The sequence below is a fragment of the Monodelphis domestica genome, chromosome 5 (assembly GCF_027887165.1).
Source record: "Monodelphis domestica isolate mMonDom1 chromosome 5, mMonDom1.pri, whole genome shotgun sequence".
Lineage (NCBI taxonomy): Eukaryota > Metazoa > Chordata > Mammalia > Didelphimorphia > Didelphidae > Monodelphis > Monodelphis domestica.
Window position 1 is genome coordinate 115,429,552 of NC_077231.1, and position 8,196 is coordinate 115,437,747.

Genomic DNA, 8,196 nt, shown 5'->3' on the forward strand with positions numbered 1-8,196 from the left:
CTATTATATATCTTTCATAACTGTGAAGAGGAGATAAAGCCTTAACAGTCTTTGACTTAAGAGAAATTATAACATATTAATTAGATTATTTTGATTATATAAAAATAAAATGATCACACAACAAAAAGCAATGCATTCGGAACAAAAAGGAAAGAAAGAAACTAGGAGAAAAATTGCATTGCAAGTATTCTTCTACATTCCTTATATATATTTTAGTTGTTTGACTTTCTTCAGAAATGGACAATGCTACATACACACACATATATTTGGGGAGAAGAAATGCACTAATATCTGGTCAAGAAAGGTCTCATGTAAAAGATATATTTGAAGCAACCTTCAAGGAATTCTAAGAGGCAAAGATGAGACTATTGAGACATGGAGGACAGTCTGTACAAAGGCACAGAGAGACCACAGAGTTTTGTGTGTCAGGAAGAACCAAAAGGCTTGTTTGACTGAATAAAAAATTTTAAAAGGGTTTTAAATGTCAGACAGAAGACTTTGTATTTGAGCCTATGGGTCAAAGGATATGTTCCCAGAATAAAAAATGAAAACTTTCAACAGTCATGTGAAAAATGTTCAAAATTTTAATAGAGAAAAGAAAATCAAAACAACTTTGAGATGCCACTTAATACCCATCAAGTCAGCAAAGTTAATAAAAAGACAAAATTCATTGCTTGTGTAGTTGTGCTGAAACACATGTGTGGTTACCCAGAGAGTTATGGATTAGACCCACCTTTTCAGATAGATGGAATCTGAGGTGCAGGATACTGAAGCCAACTCAAAGCAAGTTGCAAAAACAAATTGTTGAATTTTCAGTGTGAACGTTTCAATTCAAATTAAGACTTGGTTTATTGTTTTGTTGATTGCTTATACTTAGGAAAGTGATAGAAAAAAGTATAAAAATGTAGCTAGATGGCTCAGTGGATAGAGAGCCAGGCCTAGAGATGGGAGGTCTTGGGTTCAAATCTGCACTCAGAAACTTCCTAGCTATATGACCCCAGGCAATTCACTTAGCCCAAAAAAGCCCTTACTGCTTTTTTGCCTTGGAACCAATATTTAGTATTAATTCTAAGATAGAAGGTTAAGGGTTTTTTTTAAAATGTAGATTAAATTTAAAAATATGTCATGCATATATGTTTTCCCATAGAGTTAAAAATTTACCAGCATACCTCTAATCATATCCAAGGTTATAGTTTGAACCCTTCATTCCTAGAACAACATTCTATGATTCAGTTATTAACAGCAACCATGCCATTAAAGATAGCAATTAACTGCCAACAAATTCATATTACACACATGACAAATGAGTCAGAAAAGGATCTGGAAAACAAAAATGTGAATAATATATGAAAAAGAAACATTCATCAATTAATAAATACTTATTAGGTATTTACTAGTAATGTTCCAGACACTATACTTAGCACATCTTTTGGGGTGGGACTATGCTTTGTTAATTAACAGATTTTTAGTGGGGGCAGCTAGATGGGTCAGTGGATAGAGAGCCAGGCCTGGAATCATGAGGTTCAAATCTGGCTTTGTGAGCCTGTGTAAGTCACTTAATCCGAAATGCCTTGCCCTTACCCTTCTGTCTTAGAGCTGTTACTAAGACAGAGATAAGAGTTTAAAAAAGAAAAGAATATTTTGTAAACATACATACATATAATAGTTTACAAAAATGAAAAATGTAAAAACAATCACAACAAATGGGGGCATTGCATTAAGTAACGATCACACATTAAATGATGCTTTGGTTCACTTTGTCATTTTTCCAGCAGGCTATAGTATAAATTCTCTCTCTCTCTCTCTCTCTCTCTCTCTCTCTCTCTCTCTCTCTCTCTCTCTCTCTCTCTCTCTCTCTCTCTCTCTCTCTCTTTCTCTCTCTCTTTCTCTCTCTGTCTCTGTCTCTCTCAATCAGTCGATCTATCTATCTAGTATATATACTGTATCGCAGTCTCTGTACTGTGATACTGTACTCAGTTCCACAACTTACAAACAGGTTTTGCTCCCCTAGGAAACCTTCTCTGATTCCCTTATAAAGCACTGGGTTCTGTACCATTCCTCTAATAGGGTTTCTTATAGTACTCTGTGTTGGTGTGGTCTTCCTAGTACATGGTAACTCCCATATTGGCTTATATCTTATGGAAACTCTGTAGAACTTTCGACTCAGCACAATGCTCTGAACACAGTGGGACATTAATAAATATGAACAGAATGGAGCTGAATTGAGGCATGTTCTGGAAGTCTGGCTGCCAATCTGTTGTCTAAAGTCAGACTGAATGTTCCCATAGAACTGGAGGGTATTAGAGCTGGAAAGAACCTCGGTGTAGTCCGAGTGGGACTTCTTAATTTGATAGAAGTGGTGATATAGATATTAAGTTACCAGGCCAGTCAATGACTCAATAAACATTCATTAAGTGTTGCGTTTGAGGCCCTGAGATACAAATCTGAGGAACAAAAATTTAAAAAGTGATGCAGTTCCTATCCTTAGGGAACTTCCCTTCAAAGTGGAGGGGGCAGAGAGAGGAAGGGTACATAAGCATCAATATAATGCAAGGTCAAGAGTAAAGGGGAGGTCCAGATAAAATGCTCTAGAAAAATTTAAGGAGGGTGTAGCATACCAAGCATGTTAGCATCTGGAAAGTGTGATTGATGTATTGATATTGTACTACCAGACACATAGTCAGAACTTGCAGGATGAATTAACCTCCACCTCTTTGATCTCGTCATTGTCAATTCAACCAATGTTAAAATCCATGTCATGTTACCTCTACATTCCTAAAACCTTCAATAAATACTGGGAACAAGCTCGAAACTCCTCTCCTTCTAACTCCTCTCTTGCACTCTCTTACCAGCTCTCTCTTACTAGCTCTCTCTCGCCCTTCATTTCCTCTCTCCCTCTGTTCCCTCCTCTCCAATTACTCTCTTGCTTCACTATGTCCCTTTCCTAGTGGTCGCCCCAGTGCCTACTATTGCTATAGAGGCACCAGGGAGTAGAGACTCCCACTTTTTCTAGCCATGTTGTCGCCCCCAAAACAGACTCTCTTGTCTAGGAGTATCAAGGAGTTGATGCCCCCACCTATTCTCTTATTCCTCCTATTTCCTCAGAGTTCTAGTTACTCCTCATGTGTTTCTACTTCTGCCTTTGAGTCATTATTATTCTCCCATTTCCTTAGCCCCCTCTTTCCACCTCAGGTCATTACCTACAGATAAATGTTATAGGACTCCTGAGGGGGGTCACTACAGAGGGAAAACAATTTCAACTCCAGTCAGTTTAGAGAAGGCTTCATAGTGGAAATGATCCCTGAGATTCAATTTGAAAAGAACCAATGATTCATAATATACCTGAAGCAGAAGGTTAACATTTCCACTATATAGAATTGAATTTTATAATATTGTTTCTACAAAGAAGACCTCTAGGAACATGTCTCTTCTCCTTCTTGTCCCTAATTAGCAACACTGTGGAATACAGGCTCCCCGAGGTGAGAAGAGGTCTTAGATACACCTGGAGCCTTTGTAATATACCACATTAACTATATGGTTATTTGTTGTTGGCCTTTGTACTCCAAGAGGACCAGTATGACATCTCTGGTGATGTCTTTTGACTAGCACATAAACTGGGTTTAAATGAGGCAGAATTGCAGAAAGTCATAGATCTCATTCTCACTCTTCCAGAATCGTCAAAGTCCAATGGCAAGGCGAAAGTCAGGATGACTGGTGATGGCCTGGGATGCAGTGGATGACCCTGGCATCTTTGTCTGTCTGACCAAGTTCTAAGTGCTCCACAGAACATCTTCTCCACCTCCTTCATGGCCATTGGAACAAATTATTTTCAGCCACAAGAAGTCTTCCTATGTTTGGAGTAGAAAACTCCCCAACTCAATGACAGTTTTGAAGTCTGTCAATTATCCCCAACCTAGTTGAGTCCATCTGCTAAGATGGTTTCCCAAGATGGGGATGTTGCCATTGTGCCTGCTATAGCTTCTCAGAACCACAGATGAGAGCTAGATGGCAGGTGGACACCAAAAGAGGAAAGCAGCCCTGACCAGAGCTTGGCAAACCAACCCTCCCACCAGAGGTGCTAGTCTTTCCTGAAAGCCCCGTATGCCCCATTCACTTCCTAAGTTGCATAAGAGAAGGCATTTCTGTAATAATAGCTCCCATTTATATAGCACTTTATAAGCCCCTCATTTGATCACCTCTACAGCCCAATGAGGCAGCAAAGGCAAACTGAGATTTCCATTCTGCAAAAGAGTAAACTAAGGCTCATAGGGAATAAATGTTACTCTCAAGGTCATACAATGAATCAATCAATATTTATTAAGTGTTTATATTGTGTCAAGCACAGTGCTAAACACTGGAGATAGTGGTAGCATGGGTAGCAGCCACCAGATGGGCTAATGTATGTTGAGGGTAACCAAGAGGCTTCAAATCCATAGGTGAGTTAGGAATATGTCTGCCCCAAGTACATGAAGACTTTGTCCCATTAGAATGGACACATGACAACAATTTGTTCCAAAAGCCATAAAACAGGCGCTGTGGAGCATCCAGAGCTTGGTCAGACATCCAAGATGCCAAGGTCGCCCACTGCATCCCAGGCCATGGTCAGTTGTCCTGACTTTTGATTTGCCACTAGGCTTCTATGACTGCAGAAGAGAGAACGAGCCTGATGACCTTGTGCAAATATGTCTCATTTAAATCCAGTTCTATTGTTCAAATGAAGAAAGTTAAGCCCAACGGTGAAGCAGCTCTGGTAGTTTATACAAGGAGCAAGTTACCAAGCCAGGATTAAAACTCAAGTCTTTTGTGTCCAATACAATGCTCATTCCACTATAACTGACTCAGGGCTTATTTTCTTTATCTGTAAAATGGATTTAAGTAGCTAGGTGGAGAAGTGGATAAGAGTTCTGAGTCTGGAGGCAAGAAGATCTGAGTTCAAATCCAGCCTTAGACACTTACTAGCTGTGTGACCCTGGGAAAGGCTGTTTGTCCAGTTTCCTTAACTGTCAAATAGCAACACCACCTACCTCACAGGGTTGTTGTAAGGATTAAATGAAATAATACATGTACAGTATTTAACACAGTGCTTGGTATATAATAGATGCTATTTAAATGTTTGCCTTGCCTCCCTGTTAGGGGATGTGGGAGGAAAGTGAACAATGAAATAAGTGTAAACTCCATTGTAAAACAAGTATTTGCCAAATGAGGGTCCATTTACCATATCTGAGACATTTTTGTATACGTGATGGTCAATTTAAATTGGTAAAAAACGTCCCTGATAATTTCCATGGAGATGTTCCAGGCCCAAGATAAATAGATCATAAGTTTTTGACTGGCATGGTCTTTGTCTTTGCTATGTTCTTTATGGATGTGGCATCACTGAATCATAGTCATAGGATCATATATTTAGAGATGGACTCATTGAGGCCAATTCCCTCATTTTACAGATGAGAAAGCTGAAGCATAGAAGGATGAAATGACTTGTCTAAGGTCACTATGCATCATTGGTTATGATGCTATTAAATGGCAATGTCAGGATTAGAACTCTTCCTGACTCCCAAATCTAGAACTTTACCCACTATTTTAATTCAATGTCTGACTTTTCGAGATTATATTGTTAAATTCTTTCATTTTGTAGATGAGAAAAGAAGCCCTGAGATTGGAAATGATTAAAAAAACTGCAAACCTTTGTCCTCTTTCTTAATATTATTTTTAAAACAGAAGAAGAGCAATGGCTAGGCAATGGGGGTTAAGTGACTTGCCCAGGGTCACACAGCAAGGAAGTGTCTGAGACCAGATATGAAGGTCCCCAGGTCCCCCCATAGGCCTGACATTCTATTCACTGTGCTACTTAGCTGCACCTGGAAATGATTCATTTAAGGTCACACAGCTAATTAGATAACAAGTAGAGCCATGACTAGAGCCTCCTGGTACCATTTTCCTTTGCTTTATGCTTCATTCCTTTGTGTATCCTGCACAATTTGACAAATAATTTCTAAAAAAAGAGTCCCCTGAAGCCAGTGGGAGCCTTCAAATTTTTACAGGGTTGATTTTTACCTTGTTGGACATGTATTGCCATATATTGGCTAAATCATAGCCTATGGCTATCTCTTTGTGGTGTCAATTTTTGCAAAGATGACATTTGTTTGAGATGATTGAGGACAAGCTTGAACAGAAACCGGAGCATACGAGTCAAGGACAACAGCAAAGAGAAATATTAGCTGAGGAGGAGAAGTCACAAACGGGCAGCGTGAATATAAAGGGAGGTGAATAAAAGTGGGGAGAGATCTTTATTGACAATCAAATAGCCAAATCCTTGCCCTGCCCACACTGCCAGTGTCCTCTTCTGGAGTGCTGGAGAAGAGTTGGGTGGTGTAGTAGATACAACATAAGACTTGGAGTCAGGGAGGCCTTAGTTTCAATTGGTTTCAGACACTTTGTTCATAGTTGTGTGACCCTGGGCAAGTCATTTAACCTCTGTCTGCTTCAAGTTTCCCTCTTTGTAAGAAATGCTTGAATGAGATGTTGAATGAGATGTTTGTAAGGCATTTGGAAAACTTGAAGTGCTATATAAATACTAGCTGTGAAGTCACTTCTTTGTTCCAAACCTTTGATGGTTCTCTATTTTCTACAGACTAAAGTGCTAACTCTTTTGCTTGCTGTTTAGATTTTCCCACAATCTGATTTCACCCTCCCTGTTCAATCTTATCTCGAACCATTCCATGCCCTGGACTTTAAACTCCAGTTAAACTGACTTCTTGGTCATTCCCTTAGATACCTCCTCCTTTCCTAACTCTTGCCTTGACTCAAGCTAGTCCTTTTTCCTGAGGCCATTTCCCTGAACCTGTCCTGTATCCTCTTCCTCTAGAATACTCGTCCATCCTTTAAAGGCTGACTCAAATGCCGCCTTCTCCTACCAGTCTTACCATACCCTTCAGTTAATACCCTTCAGTTAAAATTTTGTTTGCATCTCTGATGTGCTAGCAATAGGGATTAATCAGGGGAATCCCTGATCAATTTGTGAGTTCCTCCAATAAATGTGACAAGAATATCAGAAATGGACTTTGGCTACAGGCATCTGAAGCACATTTTCCAAGGAAGTAGGTTTGCATTTTGACACCTTACTAGTTGAGTTTCCAAGATTAGGATTGCCTCCTAAGGCTTGGTAGACTGAGGCTCAGGAGGATGGATTCTCACTGGAAGACCCTCACTCCTTGTGGTCTTTAAGAGATCTACGAAAAGACTCTCACTATTTCCCTCTTTTCTTTTCCTGCAATTTTTCTCCCTTTGACTTCTTGACTCAAAATGAGGGAACAGCTCTTTCTCTCTTTTTTCTCCAGGGAAAAGAAAATGATGATTCGTAGGAGAAGAACATGGCAAAGTGACTTCTGTTTGTCCCAGTGAGCTTAAGAGGAACATTTATGGACTACTAGTTCCTTTTATTTTTAAACCCTTACCTTCCACCTTGGAATCCATATTGAGTATTGGTTCCAAGGTGGGAAAGTAGTAAGGACTGGGAAATTAGCATTAAGTGACTTGCCCAGAATCACACATCTAGGAAGAGTCTGAGGCTAGATTTGAACCCTGGACCTCCCAACTCTAGTCCTGGCTCTCAATCCACTGAGCCACCCAGCTGTCCCCAGCTATCCCCACCAATTCCCTCTTCTTGAGTACATATTGAACACTAGTGAGTCTGAGAATGGACATCTCCAAGATTACCCTATTGCTGGTTATTCTGTGGTGCCAGAGAAGCCAAAGACTGTGAAAAAAGGAAACCTTGCCATTTTCTAGAGGCAGACATCCCTAGGACTGGTACAACAGAATGCCTGAGGCCAGAGTGGAGAGGTCACCTAATGGAGAAGGGAGTGTCTCATGTGGGCTCAGTAGCAGTTCCTCAGTGGTAAACTATCATCACCATCACCATCACCACCTGAGGCACGATCACCACCGGCTCCAATACCACATTGTTTTTATCACTATAACATAGAGTATTATGTGATTGTGTAGATGGCTTCATGACATCCTCTTGACATCTCCATAACGAAAAGCTCTCCTGTAATTCTCTAAGAAACCCTGCTACTGTCTTTCAGAATCCTTCCTTTTAGTGACATTGGCAGGTGCCACCATAAAACATATCACCTGGGCCTCCCCTGACATATATGTGACTAGTCCCTCACCTGACCCAGCAATGACAAGAAG